We start from the raw sequence: 21,106 nt of genomic DNA, 5'->3' as shown, positions 1-21,106 counted from the left end.
TCTAACATTTTTGTTCCATGGGTTGGGGATACTATTTCCCTATTGTCATTTTGCCTGGGATTGGAAAATGACAGGGAAGTGGGTGCAAGCCTTCTTGAAATGATTTATAATATCCATTGTGTAGGTCAACCAGTAAGATATAATTTTATTGAGGACATTGTAAAATTCATGCAAAAACAATTACTAATGATCAAAAAAGGTTCTTGTAAGACATTTAGGTTCTCATCCTACTTGTGCTATCTCCTTCTATCCAAGTATTGTGCAATATTCAAGACCAACAAGCTTCAAATTGTGAGCTATAAGATTGATGAGAAGACTAGGAAGAGAACAGAGTGTTCAATATATGATTGGACACCAAAGATAAGGATGCATGATAACAGAAAGAGCTACAACCATTTTGTATACTTTTTTTGGCACCAATGTATAATGAAATTACAAGCACTCCAATGCCTAGGTTGCCTGTGTCTTGTAGAGATTGCATTCAACTCGAAAGTCAAATAGAATTGGCTGATTGGTTCTTCATGGAAGAATTCACTGTGTTAAGGTTTTACGGATCGGCAGTAAAACCATACAAACTTCCAATACATGTGACAGAGAGGGTATTTGCATTAGAGTATGTACGGCAATTGGAGAGCACAGATAGGCACTTCCATGGTTAGAAAAAGAAGAGCATATTTCCTTCCTTGCCTTTCACGTGTGGAGGGTTCACATTTGAGAGAAAAGCATTCAATGTGGCACATGATTTTTTGACAGTTTTTAACTTTGGTGATGAGGGTTTCTGGCAGTATGATCCAATCGGTGTAGTTCAAGCAAGGCTTAAGAAAGATGGGAACTCTTCTACGTTATGTCAACATGAAAGTAAACCATTGCTAGAAAAGATTAGAAACATGGACTCTTGGGATGAAGTTAAAAAAGAGATAGAGAAAATTGGAGCTGACAATAACATTTCAACAAAAGAAATTTCATCACAAATTATGGCATTGCACACATAGAGGACAACAGAGGAGGCCAGGGCATCCAAAATAGGAGGTCCTACAATTTCTACCTAAAATCTGCTAATCCATCTAAGAAATCTATTCCCAAATCAATTCTGCAAGAATGTAAAGAGATTTTTTGGACTCAAACCAAAATAAATGATTTTTGGACTATGAGGAGGAATCTCGGTGAACCAAAGACCAGTGCAGAATTTGAGACCATCAACGAGGATGATGAGTTTAGCAAATTGTGGAATATGGAGCATCCCACAACAACACATGACAGGAGTGAAAGTGATGATGAGTATGAGGTTGAGCTTGCTCCAACAACTACTACAGCCCCTAAAATATTAGGTGCAGTCCATGAGTCCATGAAAGAAAAATATAGCAAAGGGGCAAGCATTGTGGAAAAAATGGGTTTTGAAGGTGGTGGTCTAGGTGTCAGAGGAGAGGGCATTTGGTATCCACTTCAGGTACAACTTCCATCAGGGTCAAAATCAAAAGTTCTTGTTAAACCAGTCATTGGACTTGATTCTTCATATTCATCACAGATAAGTATTACTCGTTACTTTCAGGGTCCACCTACATTTGTTTCAAGTTCAAATCCACAACCACCACCACATCATGGTATTCTCATTGGTGGTGAATCAAGTGCCATTGCTACAGGTGGGGAATTTGGGGATAGTATTCCCATTATTGTTCAGTCAAGTGACGTTGTGATTGGTGGCCATGGTGGGGTTGGCATGGGTACTACTAGTACTACTGCTACTAGTTGTCTAGTTGTTGGACAAGGGCTACAACAAAATATCTCTCGCAAGAGGCCACTAGTGGTAGATACTAATACTATTCAGAATCCTATATCAAGTGCCACTGACACTACAAAATAATCATTTGCAGCTTCAGATCACACACCTAAAAAGATTATGAAAACTACACATGAAAGTGTCAGTGGGAGTGGGATAGTATCAGGAATTGTTGTTGGAAATCCTAGTCAAGCATTAGTTAAAACCACAGGAATAAGTGGAACTGGAGCCTCTGGTATTCCTATGTCACCTTTCAAACATTCAATTGCTTCAACAAGCCCAAATTTTCAATATCGTGATTACTATGAAAAATATGAACACACAACAAAAGCAAATAAAGAAAAAAAGAAAGCATTTCATAAGGTTTCCCTGACTGAAGTTTTAAACGAAGAGCCTGCAAGGAACAGGGTATTTCCAACATATGACCCACCAGACAGATGTGATGGAGTTCATGGTTGTTATGCCCCCGGCCCCAACTAAAGATAAAAATCCACCACACAGTCAAATAGATCCCTCTGAATTTCAAGTTAGCACCCTCCAAATGGATTTTTCCAAAGTACATAATGTGGACAAAATTAGTGTGTCAATAAATACTAACGAAGTGGTCTACAGTTCACTGCTAAAGGTGGAGAGAGAAAAAAATAAACTGGAGAAACAAATAGAAAAGTTACAGGCAGACCTGGCAAATGAAAAATCAAGGAGGAAAGTAGCAGAAAGCAAGTGCAATGATTTACAGAAAAGAATAAAAATTTTGGGCTCTGTAGTAGAAATTGTAGAGCAGAAGAAGATGGATGCAGAATTGAACAACCTGATAGAAAAAATGGCTAAAAGCATTAAAAAAGTTGATGAGGAAAGAGACAGTTTTCAAAAATTATACAAAAGTTATGAGTCTATTGTTGCCGAAATGAGAAAATTACAGGACCTATTGGATCATGGGAAGGAAAAAGAAAAACATTTGCAAGAGGAAGTAGAGGAAAAAAGTAAAAAATGTGCACAAATGAAAGAAGACCTACAAAATGCAAATGATAAAATAAAAACTTTGGAGGATAGATTGAAAGATAATATGAAAAATACAACGAAGTATATACAAGAAAATATTTGGCGGTTGTTAATGCATAGTAGCTTCGGTAAAATAAATGATTGAATGAGAGATAAATGAAGTCTCTCATTCAATCATTTATCATATCGATAATTATGATGAATAACTTCAAGCCCTCATTTGATAAACCATTCTTTATTTGTATATGATCAATCAAATTAGTTCGATCAAAATGCTTAACTGTCAATTACCATTCTATAGCATAGAATCCCGATTTAATATCGATTACACTATTTGTGTTCACCGATTATTAAATCGGGTTAACCATTGCAATCCGAGTTAATTCAGTTAACTCATTTAATGATAAAATAAACAATTATCGAGTAGACCAAACATCGATTAGTATCGATGTTAACTTATGTTTGCACTGATTGATATCGGGTGGTAGAATAAATATACACCGATTGTTATCGACTGTTAAGGCAAGCATTCACTGATTGTTATCGAGTGTTAATATAAGCATACACCGTTTGGTAAATAAACGCCATGTATTATTATTATAGCGAAGGGGCACGATCAAGTAATGTCTTGATCAGCCATGTCTAAAAGACATGGCCGATCAAGGCATTGCTTGACCGTACCCAGTTTGCTATATATATATATATATCAAATGGCATTTGTGAGAAAGGACATCGAAATTCATAAATGCTCCTCTCACCTGCCATACAAAAGAAGATAGTCGGATTTATATTTTTAAATCAGTAATACATAGAACAAGATAATATCAAATAGAATATAACTTGCATATTGAATGTAAATTGAACATCATTTACATGGTATCAGAGCTATAGTTAAATCCAACCTAAGGCTATTCAATTTTACGTAAAATTCAAATCAAGCATATATTCAACATCACAATCCTATCAATGGCTAGCACTATTAGATTTGAAGACAGACTCGGAGGAGGTGATGACTTCTCCACATGGAAATTCAAAATTCAATTGATTTTAAAAGAAAATAAAGTCGAATCAATTGTAAAAACTAAAACTGAAGAACCTGAGACTGAACTTGACAAAGCAATTTGGAGAGAAGGAAATGATAAGGCTATCAAAATCATAGTTGATGGGGTAAGGAAAAACATTAAGCCCATTATAAGGAAACATGAAACAACCTTCAACATGTTCAAAGCACTTGAAGATGCTTTTGAGATATCTAATGCCAGTAGAACCTTGGCTCTAAAAAATGAAATAAATCACATAGCCATGATAAAAGGAGAATCAGTCAATGCCTACTTCATGCGAATATCTGCCCTAAGGGATGAACTGGCAACCCTTGGATATGAGATCCAAAGCAAAGAATTAACCCTCATTGCTCTAGATGGGTTGCCTAGCATATGGGAAACATTCGTCCAAGGCATCAGTGCAAGGGATAACTTCCCAAAATTCGATAGGCTAAAGGTTGACTGTCTCCAAGAGGAATCAAGGCAAAATAAGAAAGGGATCAAATAGAAGAATATAGATGAAGATCTTCAAGTTCTAAATACGAACTCAAACAAGAAAGGCAAGAAGAAGCAATTCAGGAAGAGAAAAGGTTGTCACAACAAGAACTCCTTCAAGAAGGACCTCTCTCAGATTCAGTGTTACAGATGTGACAAATTTGGGCACTATGTTGTCAAATGTCTAGAAAGAGCTAAACAAGGCGCATTTACCAAAACAGGAAAATCCAAAAGGGAAGAGGACTCCAAGAAGTATGTACTCTATTCAGCACTCACAAATCAAGCATCAAACAAAGTGAACTCTTGGGTGATCGACAGTGGCTCATCCAAACACATCACAGGATTCAGAGAAGTACTAGACTCCATGAAAGAGGAGAATGATGAGGAAGTAACTATCAGAGATGATTCTACACACCCTGTCAAAAGAGTTGAAACCTGCACCATCAAACTAAAGTCGGGTGTATCATTACAACTTAGAGGAGTGTTATATGTTCCAGGCATCAAGAGAAATCTAGTCTCAATATCAGCACTGAAGGACAATGGATACAAAACAAAGTATTGGCTTGGCCAAAGAACTCATCCATCAAGAAAGATAAAACAATTGGTCAAAGACAAGGCTATTTGTATAAGCTATGTACAGTGCCCAACTTAGCCCTAATTCATGAGACTACAGATACCAACGAAATTTGGTATAGAAGACTAGGCCACCTAAATTTTAGATCTTTATCATCAATGCGAGACCTTGTCACAGGTCTACCTAAGTTAAAAAAATATCATTCAGAGGCATGCACAAGATGTGCCCTAGGTAAAAATACTAAGGGTGCTTTTCAGAATAGTACTAGGAAAACAAGTTAAATTTTAGAGTTAGTTCATTATGATGTATGTGGACCTATGTTCGTACCTTCATTGGGGGGATTTCTGTATTATGTAATATTTGTTGATGACTACTCTAGGAAAACTTGGATCTACTTTCTAAAATGTAAAGAATCAGAAGAGATCCTTAATGGGTTTAAAGAATTCAAATCACTAACAGAGAACTACTTAGGAAATAAAATTAAAACCCTAAGAACTGACAATGAGGGGGAAGACACATCAAAACTATTTAAAGAGTTTTATAAAAAATCGGGGATTAAGAGGGAGTTAACAATACCTTATAACCCTCAACAAAATGGGATAGCTGAAAGGAAAAATAGGACAATCGTTGAAGTTGCCAAAGCTATGATTCTTGATCAGAATCTAAATATCAATCTTTGGGCAGAAGCAACTAGCACTGTTGTATATATTCAAAATAGATGTCCCCACTCTCATCTTGAAGATAAGACCCCTGAGGAAGTCTTTACTAAATCAAAATCTTATATTAGCCACCTTAGGATATTTGGATGCCATGTCTATATTCATGTACCTAAGGAGAAAAAATTAAAATTAGAGCCTTCTAGGAAAAAGGGAGTCTTTGTAGGATATAGTGAAACCTCCAAGGCTTACAGGATCTATATACCTGGTCAAAAGAATATTGAACTAAGCAGGGATGTGATCTTTGAAGAAGACTTAGCTCTCAAAAGAGCCCAAAGCTCTCTAGACCCTGAAGTCTATATCCCCACCCCTAGCATAGATAGAGATCCTACTCCTAAGCTTCAGAGGGAGAATCCTGAGGAAACTATAAGTGAAACTCAAAGTCCACCTAGAGAAAACCTCAAGAAAAGACCACTATGGGCCACCAAAATTGTAGCAGAAGCTCAGAAGTTTGTTGCTCCTTCAGGAACCTTCAGGGAAAGCAAAAGGCCTAACAAATTCACTAGCTATGTTGCCCTTATGAATGATCTCTCCAAAGCCGAACCAAACAATGTATCAGAGGCTCTTGAACATCAAGTATGGAAGGATGCCATGTCTGAAGAGTATCAATCCATTATGGAAAATGATGTTTGGGAGATTGTTCCTAGGCCAACTAAGAAATTTGTTGTTTCATCTAAATGGCTTTTTAAGATCAAACATGTTGCAAACGGTAGTATTGAAAAACACAAGGCTAGATTTGTAGCTAGAGGTTTCTCTCAAAGGGAAGGAATAGATTATGAAGAAAATTTTGCATCTGTTGTCAGATATACATCAGTAAGAGTTGTATTATCCATTGTAGCAGCTAAGAGGTGGAAGGTACACCAGATGGATGTTAAGACAACATTTCTAAATGGTGAGATCTCAGAAGAAGTCTACCTAGAGCAACCTGAAGGGTTTGAAATTTATGGTGTAGAGTCTCATGTGTGCAGACTCAAGAAAGCTCTCTATGGGCTTAAACAGGCTCCTAGGGCCTAGTATGAAAGAATTGACACCTATCTCTTAGGACTAGGCTTCTCTAAAAATGATGCAGATCCTAATCTCTACTACAAAAGAAATAAAGGTGATATGCTAATGTTGATTTTATATGTTGATGACTTATTAATCACAGGAAATGATCATCTTATAGATCAATGCAAGAAATATCTATCCAAAGAATTTGATATGAAGGACTTGGGACTCCTTCATTACTTCCTAGGATTGGAAGTATGGTAGAATTGTGACAACATTATACTAAACCAAGGAAAGTATACCTTGGATATATTGAAGAGATTTGGAATGCTAAATTGTAGGGTCGTGACCTCTCCTATGGAAACCAATTTACATAAACTTAAAGAAGCAGCAGCAGAGTCGCAACCCACTGACTCTACTTAATACAGACAGGTGATTGGGTCCCCGATGTACCTGGTGAATACAAGGCCAAATATTTATTATGCAATTAATGCCTTAAGCTAGTTCATGTGTGAACCTAAGGAGATACACCTGGTTGCAGTAAAGCACATCATGAGATACCTACAAGGTATTCTAAACCTTGGCCTCAAATATGAGAAAGTTGACATAAACCTACATGGATTTAGAGATTCAGATTGGGCTGGAAGTGTAACTGACAGAAAAAGCACCTCAGGGTGTTGCTTCAGTCTGGGTTCAGCCATGATATCTTGGATCAACAGGAAACAGTCCTCTGTAGCTCAAAGCTCCACCGAATTGCAGCTTCTATGGCTGCTCGAGAGGCAATGTGGCTTAGAAAGTTGCTTCTGGGGTTGTTTGGAGAACCTATGAAACCCACTATTATACACTGTGACAATCAGAGCTGCATAAAACTTTCAGTTAAATATTGAGATCCCATACCACTATGTGCAAGATATGGTAGACAGAAATGTAATTCAATTAGAATATGTTTGTACAGGATATCAAACGGTAGATATTCTGACCAAACCTCTTTCCAAGGTGAAGTTTGATCACTTCAGAAAAGGTTAAGGTATGATAGAAAGGTAATTTGCTTTTTAATCTATATTTACATATCAATAAGATGTTTAATGTGTAAACTTCTTTGTCATGATAGGACATTTTGGATTTTTATCCCCTGAGTTCATATCTAAGAGGTGCGATCTCTCAAGATAATGAACACTTGTATGGAGACATTATAAGGTGACGATCTTATAATGTCCAAACCAGTTATCATGTTGGATCTTTGGTGTATCATGGATGAGCCATAATTGAGTTGTGGTAAAACATTTATATGAAATGTTAGTGCACCTACCACAACTTGGATAAAGATGAGAATTGAATATTTTCTCATATAATTATCCTTAAGTATTGCGTGCTTAAGCAATACTGATATCACGTGTTAAGGTGATATCCTATCATCACAAGATTGATGTGATAGACACTTTATATCACGTGTTTAGGTGATACTTCATATCATGTGATTAGGTGATATGATCTCCTAGAAGGTTAGATTGTGTAAAAGAATGCTAACTATCATTTGAATTGTGATGCTTGATACACTGCTCTCATTTATCTTACCTAGCTAAGAGGGAGTGTTAATGCATAGTAGTTTCAGTAAGATAAATGATTGAATGAGAGATAAATGAAGTCTCTCATTCAATCATTTATCATATCGATAATTATGATGAATAACTTCAAGCCCTCATTTGATAAACCATTCTTTATTTGTATATGATCAATCAAATTAGTTCAATCAAAATGCTTAACTGTCAATTATCATTCTATAACGTAGAATCCCGATTTAATATCGGTTACACTATTTGTGTTTACCGATTATTAAATCGGGTTAACCATTGCAATCCGAGTTAATTCGGTTAACTCATTTAATGATAAAACAAACAATTATCGGGTAGACCAAACATCGATTAGTATCGATGTTAACTTATGTTTGCACCGATTGTTATCGGGTGTTAAGGCAAGCATTCACCGATTGTTATCGAGTGTTAATATAAACATACACCGTTTGGTAAATAAACGCCATGTATTATTATTATAGTGAAGGGGCACGATCAAGTAATGTCTTGATCGGCCATGCAAGGCATTGCTTGACTGTACCCAGTCTGCTATATATATATCAAATGGCATTTGTGAGAAAGGACATCGAAATTCATAAATGCTCCTCTCACCTGCCATACAAAAGAAGATAGTCAGATTTATAGTTTTTAATCAGTAATACATAGAACAAGATAATATCAAACAGAATATAACTTGCATATTGAATGTAAATTGAACATCATTTACAGCGGCAAATAATGCAGAGGAGTGACAAGTTGTGTGAATGGTTTCAATTGACAGCTACTTGGCATCCAAGGGAATTAAGAATCGCATTGATGCCATAGTTAAGACACCATCTATCATTCAAAAATGCCAGAAGCTAAGGGAAACATCAGAAGTTATGGAAAAATGTGGGAAAAAAATATTGAAGCTGTAAGAAAAGAAAAATAATTTGATTAAACTTGGTTTGCCTAAGACCGTTGACCCATCAAATAAATTCATTGGAGAAGAAGCTTACAAAAAAAACATGGAGATAAAAATGAAGTCTGATTTAGACTTGCTTCCAAATGACACAACTCCCCAAAGCTTTCTGGAATTCATCCAACCATTTACAACTCTAAATTCGGTATTGGATGAAATAGTGATGTCAAGTAAATCTTCTAAATATGGAATGTTGACGAAGTTGGAGTTGACTTTCCATAGTTTACAGAATATTGACCTTCCATCAGACGAAGAGTGGAGCACCCTACAAAAACTGGCACAGAAATCTTAAGAATCATAGTATGTATTGCACAATTTTCTTCTTTTACTCTTAATTTCAAGGTTTTATGTTTTTTCTTTTTGCTATTTTGCTAATCCAACCTATGAATCTATGATGCACTCGCTATAGCTATTTTGCTAATCCAGCCTATGAATCTATTTTATGAATAGGAAAAAAACAGCTCTCGCTTTTGCTATTTTGCTAATCCAGCCTATGAATCTATGATGCACAGTGCAAAACTTCAGCCAGTAAATTTGTATTCTCAAATTCTCCCTTGCTTTAACATTTATGCATTTCTCTACTTTTGATTAGTAGGTTTTAGGCACTGCTATTATCTATGTTTAATTTGTCATGGCGTGAATTAATATTTAATTTTGAACTCTATTTTTTTAATAGGAGACATCAAACATGTAGCAGATGTTAAATTGCTAATACGGCCTGTGATGGCCATATAAATTTGTGCTGAGTTTGTAATTTTGATGTTCAATCTTCACATGTTGCAAACTTGCAATTCGACCTAAAGCTGTTGTTGCTCAATTGTTTCTATAAAAGGGAATTCAGGGTCATTTGCAAAGGGTTCTGAAACTTTGTATTCACTTTTGCATGGACATCGGAGAATCACACAAGAGTTGTTGTTGCTCTCTTGTTTCTATAAAAGGGAGTTCAGGGTCATTTGCAAAGGGTTCTAAAACTTTGTATTCACTTTTGCAATTTGCATGGAGAATCACATAGATTGGTGTATTACTATTGAATGAATTGTATCATATGGCTATATTTTGAAAGAATTAATGAAAATCTAAGTTCTTGACATGTGTATTACTATTGAATGAATTGTATCATATGGTTCTGAAATGTATCACACAGATTTGAGACTCAAACATGTATAAATAAACAAGAAACATCTATGTATCAATAAACACATTATGGTTTTTTTTTATTATGCTATTTTAAATCTGGAAATAGAAAGTTCAAAAATACAATTACAAAACAATATTAAATTCTAATTGCAAAAAGTAATATGCTTTTGTAATATGAATGATGAGATATAGTAATAAGATTAATAAATACCAATCTCTTACAGTTGACATTCATCCTCATCAAATTCAGAGCTTTCTTGATTCTTGTTTGTGGTTTGAGTTTCTTCACTCCGAGTATGCATACCTTCGTCAAACTGCATCTCAATGCTATCAGTAGGTCCAGTACATGAGTCAATAGTCCCACTGGCACTTTGGTTTGAAGTGTTGCCCAAACCTCTTCTTTCACATTTGGACATCCAGATTTGCAGTGCCCTATCGTAAGGAAAAGTGTGAACATCATACCTAGACGTATAGAGCCTCAAGCAATTTTCCAAAGTTTTGTCTAGTTTGTTTCTTAGCTTTGATTTTAGGAACCCCAAAGCACTGAAAACTCTCTCATCTTCTACCGAACCCAATATCATGGTAAAACATAAATCAACAAGCTTCACATATTCTAGCATTGAATCACATAACGTTGATTTCTCAGCTATAGTTTTTCAAAGCCTTGTTATTGATCCCTCTTCGCGAGGGTTCTCCATTTTGCCATATTGTTCTTTCATAGTGTATGCAAAACGAGATGATTGCTCTCGAAGATGAGTTTCGTCTAATATTCCATTTATAGTTACTCCATTCAATTCTCTGGATATGAAAAATTGTTTTATCAAAGTCAGTAGCTTACTTCGAAAATCAGTTGCACTATTGAGGCTCCAATATTGAGGAAACACAATAGACATGGCTTCGAGTAGGTTGTCAGGAGGGAATCTGCTTCTAATTTGTGAGGATAGATCATAAGCAATTTTCTTCACAGAAGTAGTTACAGTCTCAATAATCTTGTCGAAATCTTCCCTTTTAACTCTTGCTAGTTGCTTCCCGGGGCGCTTTCCTGGTTCCTCGGGGTCGACCGTGGCATGTAAGTGCATTGGTATCTCAACTCCCCGTACATTGGCACATACTTCCCCGTCTGCACCGATTTGTAAAAAGTTATCAGGATTGTTCAAATCTGTGAGTGTCCGCCACTTAACAAATTTTTCATCAGATAGTGTTGGTTGATTTCGATAGAAATTGTCGAGGGTCATGCATGTCATCTTACACAGTGTAGCATATTCTGCAATATACAGAGCTCTTTTTTGAGCAGCCTTCATAATATTCCTCATTTCCTCTAGCATAGGCAAAAGAGCTGCTAAAGTTAAGAGTGTCTCTAAATTACTTAACCTGCGAAAAAGTTCAGGAAATTTTGGTTGATCTGATTCGTCGCGAGTTGTGTGAAATAGTCCAATCAAGGATGGATATTCTGAAAACACTCGATGCGCTGGACCATCCAAAGAGATCCATCTGGCATCATTATCTTCAAGAAGCTTGTTCCCATCAGTTATTCCATCAACGAAGTGTTGAAATTTCATAAATCGCTTGGGACTTCGACAGAAGTGTGAGTAGAGCTCTCTGATTAAAATTTCAATTTTTTTAACCGAAGCAAACTTGCTCACAATTCCAAAAGCTAGATTCGTTATGTGAGCCATGCAGTGAATTGCAGTAATGTGCGGTGCAAATGAAGTTTCAATCTTTGTACAAAGATCATTCCTGTGACCTTGCATTACTGAAGCTCCATCTGCTCCAACACAAACCAATTTTTTGGCTACCGTCGTGTCATCCATACCTCCATATTCAATTAAACTTTTGTTTACTAGTTGAAATAAATTTTTCGTTGTCGCACTCTCCTTCATTTTAGAAATAGATAGTAGATGAGGTTGGCGGGTATGATTCTCTACAGTATAAACATGCATGCATACCCATGAAGTATTGTCTACTGCCGTAACTTCGTCTAAAGAAAATGCAATAGAGTTTGACTCTCTTATTTTTTCCTTTACATCTTTTTCAACCTCAGCAAGACAACTTGCCCATTCCCATCCACTGTTTACTACCAGTGTCTATCAGGATAGTTAGGAACTTTCAAAAAGTGTAATAAACCGCTAATTGATGGAAAATCTGTCATAGCACGCCCTCTGCTCAAAATATAAAAAACAACGCTTAACTGAACAACTTTTCCTAGTTGTTATATTTGCATTGCTTTTCCAAAAATAGCTTCAATAGAACCTTTAACTTCAGCAGGCTTCGTCTATATTTTCTCATGAAAATAATACTCTTCGGCATTCCTCACATGCTTACATTCCTCCTTTGTTTTCCATCTTATCACTGATTTTTCAACCTCATCTATCATTTGTTTTTTCATAACCTTTACCCATATGCTTTTCTATGGTGTCAAATTTTAGCTGCAACCTAATTTCCTTGTTATGTTTCCAAGTGCAAATCTTACACCTGCATTCTATTGGAGGCTCGCCTTCAATTGGATTCTCCACTGGTTTAATGAATGGATACTTTGATGCCCAATTAATTTGAAAATTCCTCACTGACATATCCCACTCCCAATCCTTTTTTTATTGCGGTTCACCCTTTTTTGATATGGCTTTTCTTTTCCCCTTTTGTGCATTATCATCAATGGCATTATCACCCAAGTCGATTATATCATTCCGGCTAACTTGGGTATCTACCAGATAATCTTCTTCAAGATCATCCTGATCTGAGATATCAGGTTCGCCATCGTCTTCAACATGCGGTGTAGGTGGTGAATTTTGTACTTGTACTTGTGATAATGTACCTTCCTGGTTTTCACCACAATATTTTCTAATGCCAAAGTACGAAGACAACGTTCTACTTTTTGTTGGCCTCTCCTAGCCTTCCCCACATTTGGGTTTCCTACCCCTCCTCCTGTTCGACATCTCCAACGAAATAAAGGCTACCAAAAAAATATCAATTTGTTGAAGAAGCAATAATAGACTATAATGTATAATATACCACTTCAAAAATATGATCGCTCACCTTTAGGTCACTAGCAGTCGCCAATGAAGTCAACAACAATGATTTTCCTTGGTCTGAAACTTCGCTATTGATCATAATTCAAAGCCTAGAACCCACCAGATTGTGTTGAGATAGATCTAATCTTTGCATGTATTTATACCAATCCTTATATGGCAAATTATGTGGGAATTTTATATGGTATATAAATATTTGGCGAATCTCGCGTAACTATAACATGACATGTAATTTTCGAGGCGATTATAGGTCATCCAAATACGATTTATGTAATTTTTGAGGCGATTATAGGTCGTCCAAATAATTGGCAAATACAATATAGTTGGCGAAAATTGGGGTGAATGGAGACACGCGTCGGCAAGATGTCGAGCGAATTGAGTCCCCCTAACTAACAAATCTTCACATGCCTATAGGCGAATTAAGGTCATCTATTAAGACAACCTCAGAGAGTGTAGGTGAAAAAATTAAATTTACCGTGTGTCCACCATATATTGTATTGGCGAAATCATCGCATAGAAATATTTAATTGCATAAAACATATGGCGATCGGTCTGTGACTTTGACGGAAATTGATAATGTTTTGGCGACATGGCCACCCCCAGTCGGTACAAAATATTCGCCATTTCTAACATGGCCGACGTGAAAAATTCGTCATTGGCGAATATTCGCCACTAAAGTAATCTTTGATGAAAATGCGCTCTCAAGGTCATCCTACATCGAAATGAATGGATGATTCTTGAAATTTGAATGCACGCGCTTAGTGATTTCCACAACCAAGGGCGTTGCAATGCCAAACGCAACCACCTATCGAATTCAAACTTCAAACTTCAACCAAAAAGGGAGGTTTTATAGTTAAATACCTTTCAACCAAACTCAAAATCGCACACCAAATTTGGATAATGCTTCGAAATCTCTGCAAGTTCTCCTTTACTGTGCTTCTTTGTTCTTCTGCTTCGAATGCAAGGTGAAAAAATGAATGATTATCTTGCCTTTTATCCTTCACAAACCTAACTTTTCACTACAATAAATGCTCTTAACCCTAATACTTTCGGATACCCTTCATTTCACAAGAATCTTCTGCGGACCTTCAGATTCTTCCAAAAATTCATCATAGATATCTGCAATCATCACACATACCTCTGTAACCTGCAAGAATCAGGCACAGATCTCAGATAGGGGGGTTTGAAAGATTTTCATGAAAGCTTCCCCCAAGGCTAGATGCCTTAGCTTAGTTACCGGATGAGGTTCCAACACCAGAATTAGGTGTGGGCCCATCTCTTGCCTTAGAGTCAATCTTCTTGACCCATTTCTTCTTGTACTGTTCTCTTATTTCTTCAACTTTCGCTTTTCCCTTATCATTAGATTTACTCTGGTCTGTCGAAGCATTCTTCACATTCTTGCTTCTACAGTATTTTGCAATGTGACCGGTTTTGTTGCAAGCATAGCAAGTAATGTTGTTTCTCTCATAAGGCCTGAAATTACTTTGATTTCCCCTTGATCTACATTGGTTAGCAATATGTCCAAATCTTCCACAAGCATATCATCTTGCATTCCTTCTATTTACCATACTTTTGCATTCAACTTACTTATGACCATATTTATTACAATTGAAACATTGACCGGTGAATGATGTAGTATTTTGATTAACTATATTTCTACATTGACTTGCCATATGACCAAATTTATTGCAAACAAAACACTTACCATTGAATTTATAAGCATTATGTTGTCTTACCAGAGGCCTTTTGTTCTTCTGTTGATTGCTTTGACCAGATCTGAAGCTTTCTCCCTTCTCAAATTCAAGTCCTCTCATGTCACCTTTATTCTTCTGACTTTGTAGCATTTCATCTAGCTTGGTTGAACTAGTATTGAATTTTTCTTTGTATTCATTAGCAGTGGTAAGTTCATCTCTCAGAATTATGATCTGTCTTTCAAGTTCTTGCTCATTATTTTTGGATTGCATCAATTCAAGCTTCAACGAGTCATTTTCATGATTTAGTCTGCAACACTCATCAAATCTCTCTTTTAGTGACTGAGTCAATCTTTCCTCATTCTTCTTCAGGTCTTCAATATCCTTTGTCAATTTTATCACAATGGTTTCCATCTCATTCTTCAAGACTGCATTATCTCTAGCAAGTTTTTCACATTCATTTGTCTTGTCTTTCAGAACTTGATCATCAATGCTTTGCTCTTCTTTCTCCTTAGGTTTGTCCATCAGCTCCTTTCTCTTTTCTCTAGATGAGTTCACTTGATCTTTCAATGACTCAATGAAATTTTCAACATCTTTGAGATTTATCTTCAATTCTCAGACTTGGCTTTGGACTGATCTAGATCATCAAGTGCAACAAGCAGTTGTTGTCTCAAACCACTTGAATCCATTAAGACACCTTCCTGGATCTCCCTCAAGCTGTTAGGCTTCTTCCAAGGAACTAGGCTTTGATACCAATTGTTGGAATCAAGGGGACACTGAGAGGGGGGTGAATCGGTGTTCAACAAAATTGACTTCAATAGCCGGATTATACAACCACATTATGCAAATGAAGTAAAGTAAATGTAAAAACACAAAGCCAAGATCATCAACACCATAACACCAAGATTTTTACGTGGAAACCCAGTTAAGGGAAAAAGCACGGTGGGATTGGAACCCACAATATTATAATACTGTGATCAGGAGTATAATAATATTACAAAGTGGAATGTGCATGCATTCAGGCACACTGCCTAGAGCTCACTACTCAATTACAAAAGAAGGTTATAGCCCAAAGGAAGGCTCACTACCTTACAAGTGATTACAAATAAGAACAAGAATGTCTGAATTGAATAGTAGCATCTACATATGCCAAAAAGCAGTTCTAGTTAAGCTCAATTAGTCTTCTACCACTATTCTATCAGTCAGTTATGTTTTGTTGCTCTGTCATATACTAGAGAACTAAGATCTTCAATCACACTCCAAAACTTCGCACAATCGCTTATACAATCTTCGCACACTCATACCATACCCCAAAATTCTCAAATGAATCAATCTTATATATCTGCATCAACAAAATAAATTGATTTCCATGTCGGCTTCCAAAAACTGCATAACACGCAACATGAAATGTGTAACCACAAGTCGGCTCAATCCGATCCAAAAACACCTAAGTAGACCAAAACAAGATGTCCACATGCTTCCCATAAGTTGGCTCATCAACCTCAAACATGCAAACAATCATCAAAATTACTCTACACAATCCGCACAACAAATCTTCACACGTTACTATACCAAAACACTGGTCTACCGGAAAAAACGGTCTATTGGATCTTCTAACCAGCACCAAACTTAACACCGGAGGCCACAAACCTGGAATAAGGTAAATTGCATATCCACAATACATCTCCCAGATCCGCAAAGAAAAATACTTAACCAAAATAATTTGTTGACCACCAAACTACACACTCAGTTACATTGTTCTTCTACTGAATCTCACTGAACCATACTCAATCTTCCAGAATGAAGGAATCACGAACTCCGGATTGGATATCTGATTCACCAGATGCTAGTTGCCATCAATGACAACAACTGATCATCAATGCAAAGCCTCATGCCAACAATTCTTTCCTCTAGATTCTAAAGAAGCAAGAGGAACAAAAGTAATCCTTCAAGTAGAAGGAGGTCTAGATGGTGGTGAGCATTTGTTGTGTTGTGTTTTATAGGATAACAATACACACTAGAATATCTAGGAAGGGGAAGGATACCTGATCTAGGAAGTGGTTCATTCACTACATGTGGGGTAGGAGAAGTTACTATTATATCCACATATGTTGTAGGATCTGTAGGGGTAGCGATCAGAGTGGAACACAAGGAACTACCTAAGGAAAACTTAGTTATTCTCTTGGATTCAAAATTCTAATAAGAGAGTAACATATTATCCTCATGGGGTCGAATGGGTTCAAGTGGTTATGGCCACAAGTAGTCAAGTGAAAAGTTTCCACTTCGAGACAAGGGCTAGAACCTACTATGGTATGTAGTATGCACTTATCCTTCAAATGGAAATTTTAAACATTAATGAACTATGAAAGGGGCCGCTTTCATGGAGGTGGTCCAATGATGAGCCAACTTCACATGAAATTGGTCAAAGGTAGGGATTATGATAAAGGACACATCCAAGCTTTTACGTCCAACCTAGATGTAAAGAGTTAAATCTAAAGGGGGTTTTAAGAAACAGAAGGCAAGATTAGTTACAAAAGGGTACACTCTTGATAGGAAGCTATTAATTATACTTTATTTTACGATGTTGTACCAAGGATGGATATTGTTAGATTAGTTTTGTCTTTAGCTATCAAAATAGTTGGACATTTTATCAAATGAATGTTTTTTTTTTTTAATGTTTACATTAATGAAGAAGTTTATCTCACTTAGCCTCAAGGTTTTAAAGTACCTTCTAAAGAATTACTTTGTTTATAGGTTGAAGAATGTCTGGTATGGTCTTAAACATGCACCAAGGGCATGGTACTCTAGAATTGACTCTTACCTCTAGAAGAAAGGTTGTATCAAGAGTCAATTAGATCATAATCTTTGCATCAAGCATTCTAGTGAGGATATTCTTATCATTAATATTCTCTATGTGAATGTTATTATTTACACCAAGAATAATTCTTCTTTGTTTTTTGAATTTAGCACACATATGGTTTTAGAATTTGAAATGACTAATTTAGGATTGGATGTATTACTTTCTCTATCTTGAAGTCTAGGAACATGCAGATAGTATATTGTTGTCTCATCAGAAGTATATTTTAGATATTCTTTGGAGGTTTCAATATGAAGGACTATAATTTAGTAGCCACACTTATTGAAGTTGGACTTAAGTTGTCCAGTTTTGATTATTATTCTTTAGTAAATCTCACTCTCTATAAATAGTTGATTGGTTATTTGATCTATTTGACTACTAGACCAAACTTGATATCACATATATTATGAGTTTCCTATCTAGGTTCATGTCAAAACCTAAGAAGATGCATTGGAGCACTACTAAGAGGATTATTAGGTATCTTCAAGGGGTATTGGATGATTGGTTGGATATACAAATCTAGATTGGACAGGATCTATAGATGATTGGAAGCCTAGATTTGGTAATAGTTCTAGACTTGGTTTCACAATAATTTCTTCAAAGTACAAGGAAAAACCCATTGTATCTATTTTTATTGTACTTGTAAAGTTGCTACTTTTCACTACTTGCCAAATATTTTGGTTGAGAAGAATGCTAGAGGATATTCAACAAACCCAAAATGGTTCTGAAATATGGTAGTTATGATCATCAAAGTACTATTTCAACGAGTAAGAATCTAGGTTCAACAACAAGAGTAAGCATGTTAACATTTAACACGGGCTAGTCTGACAAGGTTTGATTGAAGTTGTTTGTTGTTCTATAGAAACAAAAATTGTTGGTATCTTTATGAAGTCCCTTGCTCATTATCAATTTCAAACACTTCAAGATTTTCTTGGTTTCTTTCAAATGTTTGTTATAAGGGAGAAATGATAGAATCTAGACCATTTTTTCCAATAATCATATTGATGAAGAATGTAGGATAATGAACATTGTTTATAGTCATTAGTTATTTGTTTGTGGTAGTTGTAGGTTTCAATTTCCCTATTCAGTTATATTTTTGGTTCTATATATGTACAACATTTAATTCTAAGAGATCAGCGAAGATTTTGCCTTTTGTTTGCATAGTCATTGGATGATTTATGGATTACCATTTATATCCATATTTCTTTTCTTACTCTTTCAGTGCCATCAAAAAATGGAAGACTCAAAAAGGGGGGCTTAAATGCACTATAACAATAGCTCTTTTCTTTCCATTTACTTATGGTAATTGATAATTGATCACTCGTCGCTTATGTTTAAAAGCCTTATGGAGCTTTAGTGCTTTTGTGAGAGACTTTTTTTTCGTGTCCTTTGTGTCTATTGTTTTATTATGTGTTTACTATTATTGTTTTATCAACAATTATTTTGTTTGGTTGTTGAGGTTTGGACAATCATCTTACAAACCTTATTGCCACATCCAATTTTATTTATGTAATCTATAACTTGACTCGATAAAACCAACAATATTTATGCATGCAGGAGATATTTTCCACAACAAGTCAAATTATGATATTGCTATCAGGATTCAATTGTGTAGTTTTCAAGTCAAACTCATTAACCCATGTTTCATGAGTAGTGGTTCACAAGAACCCATCTACCATGAGAATGAATGGTCCACCTAGTGCTAAGTGGCCTATTCATTCCCATGATAGATGGGTTCTTGTGAAACAATACTCATGAAACATGAGTCAATGAGTTTGACTTTGAAAACTACACAATTGAATCCTGATAGCAATATCATAATATTCATGTAGTCTACTTTGACTCATTAAAAATAAATATTATTATATCCCTTATCTCTTAAACAATAAACTTCCTTGTATTCCTTATATGAAAAAGAAATGGAAGATAATTCAAGATGAAATAACTAGTAATTTTGATGGTTTTAGAATATTCCTTAAATTGCTAAAAGTCGAGATAAAATTTTTTAAAAAAAAATTCCCTTTTTTTTCGCTTTTATTTCAATCATAGCATGGAACTTTTTTGAAACCCTAAAAAGGAAAAAGACTGACAAACCCTAGGCCAAGCGAAAATACTCACCACGAACTGCAAGCCCACTCCATTTCTTCCTTTTCAATAAAGCATTTTACAGTCAATACAGGACATGAACGTTCTGCAAATGCTCTGAGAACACTGAACCACCACTAATGGAGCGTCCGCCTGCACACAGGACGTGCAAAATCAAGGATAAATATGCGCATATCCACAAATAAACAAACAGATCGTACAATGAGAACTCAGATAAAGCTTCCAATTAAAAATGCTTACCACTTCTTCGAGTGCCATGCGCAAGTATCGGACAAAAACAATTTCTGAAATCAGTTGATGCTGTTTTCTCTGCAAGCCGTACTCTGAACTACGAAAAGAAAGGCGAAAGAAGAAAAAAATGTTGAAATATTGAGCCCTCCTGCCAAATCAGTAAAAATAAAAGTGCTCATAGTAAAAAAAGGTTCCTCCTTGCTAGCTGTCTGAAGATTATGAAGGTCAGACAAAATCGACCTAAATCAGGGGAAATGCAAAATTCGCGCTCTCAAAAAATGGACGCCCTTTCCAATTACATTTTTTCTTCCCTGCAACGGGAAGCCGTACAGGGGAGAAAAATGGCGCCTAGGGATAAATTTGACGGTTGACCCTCCTTAATACATGAAATTGTATGGCTTTATTCATTTTGGAGTTATTTTTCACTGAAAGTTGTAGTTCATTTTGGAGTTATTTTTCAATGAAAGTTGTAGTTTAATTGATTGAAGATATTAAGGATGATTGTAGTGTAAGTTATATCTTTCAATTTTTTTCATTTTTTGTTTTCTATTTTAATCAATTTTATAACGGGTATATTTATTTATACAAATTATTATTTGTATTATCTATGTGATTTTTTTATTTAATCATAATTTTAAAAATTTCTATTATCTATAATTCAAGTCATTCATTTTTATATTATAGAAAAAGAGTTATAAGACCTTTGTTATCTGATATGAACAATGAGGCAAGCAAAAAAAAGTTAATGTATAGTTAGATTCCAAAAAATATCTCTGAAGTGTTCATTTACTATGTTAGCCTCAAAATAGGGTACCATTTCCAAAGGCATAGAGTGAATCAAGTTTATTGGACCTCTCTCATGTGCATTTTTTTTTATCTTTTGTATTCCCTTTCATCTTCTCTTTTTCGGTACCTAGGACTGGCACATTTCTCCATGA

General features: G+C 35.7%; 1 long non-coding RNA gene across 1 annotated transcript; it reads right to left on the bottom strand.

The window, feature by feature from the left end:
* Nucleotides 1–8,447: 8,447 nt before the first annotated feature.
* Nucleotides 8,448–20,557, bottom strand: LOC131057094 (uncharacterized). Its single transcript, XR_009108903.1, has 3 exons — nt 20,178–20,557; nt 19,950–20,069; nt 8,448–8,771 (listed from the first exon to the last, which is right to left on the bottom strand). It is a non-coding gene; the product is annotated as an uncharacterized LOC131057094 (long non-coding RNA).
* Between the last annotated feature and the right edge of the window lie 549 nt (nt 20,558–21,106).

The sequence above is a fragment of the Cryptomeria japonica genome, chromosome 4 (genome assembly GCF_030272615.1).
Source record: "Cryptomeria japonica chromosome 4, Sugi_1.0, whole genome shotgun sequence".
Classification (NCBI taxonomy): domain Eukaryota; kingdom Viridiplantae; phylum Streptophyta; class Pinopsida; order Cupressales; family Cupressaceae; genus Cryptomeria; species Cryptomeria japonica.
The sequence above is the reverse complement of the archived record's forward strand: the minus strand, read 5'-3'. Positions and strand labels throughout refer to the sequence as shown.